Source organism: Triticum dicoccoides, chromosome 4B (genome assembly GCF_002162155.2).
Source record: "Triticum dicoccoides isolate Atlit2015 ecotype Zavitan chromosome 4B, WEW_v2.0, whole genome shotgun sequence".
NCBI lineage: Eukaryota > Viridiplantae > Streptophyta > Magnoliopsida > Poales > Poaceae > Triticum > Triticum dicoccoides.
This window is the reverse complement of record NC_041387.1, coordinates 612,470,435-612,471,528: the sequence shown is the minus strand read 5'-3', so window position 1 is coordinate 612,471,528 and position 1,094 is coordinate 612,470,435.

Sequence of the window (1,094 nt, the reverse complement as noted above, 5' to 3'; positions counted from 1 at the left end):
AAATCACCTTCTCCCCGGGAAGCTCCCTTCTCCCGAGCCGCGAAACCTCAGCCCCACCTCCATGGCGCCCCCCACCGCACCAATTTCACAGTCGCCCTCCTCCCTAATGCCAGAAACGATGTCCATTTGCCGTCGTGCACTGGGTTGTGTGCCTCTTACTCCGTGCTGCAGGTGTTGCCTCGATGACGGCCATGTGAATCGTACCGGAGCCGATTCACCCCCGACGTTGTTCACGGTGCCGGAGCGGCTCCAACTTCGGATCCGTCCAGAGTCCTGGCGCTGCTTCCGCATAGCCGTCGATCGTCGCGACATTGCTCTTTCCCTGCCACCGGTCGCCACCGCAACCGCGCCGGTCTCACCGACTTGGCAGCTGGACCTGCCTACTTCACCATGCCGCAAGATAGGTCGCACCCTCATCTCAAATCACTTTATTTAGGCGTTAGTTGTTTGAATTTTTATTCTAGGCCAATCAATTCCCAATGGGAAGCAGCACCCCTCGAGGCGGCGGAGCTCCTAGGCTGCCGGTTGGCTGGTGTCTAACGTAAGGGTGCGGGGCCTCAAGTTTGTCACGGAAGCAGCGCTTAGATGGCTATCTTTTAGAGTTGCGTGGGTTGAAGGTACTGCCACCGCCGGATCTGGATGACGGGGAGTCTTTGTGGATTTGCCCGAGGGCGGCGCAACCACGGCAGTGCGGTGGGGCGGGGAGCGGGGTTTTGGCCGGGGCCACGGACGGCGGAGGCATGCTGCTCTGCCGTTGGTCGCTGGCTCTTCGGGGAAGATTCCGAACAGTGTCATCCGGGAGGCACAAGATGGCCATCAGCCATCCGGCGTAGATCGGACAGTACCAAAATAAAATAAAATCGTGTGACCCCAATTTAGTCTTCAGTCAACAGACTTGTGACCACTCTCGTACCTTGCTGTTGATCTCTTAGTGTATTTCTTCAGATCAAAGAGATATGTCGTTCTTAACATTATGCGTTATCTGCATCTTCAGACACACCGTCTTCCGACTCACCGCAGCTCCTCCAACAAGGGAAGCATACACCAGAAGGGAGCTATAGTCCCCACTCAACAAATCCCTGCATCGAATGCGC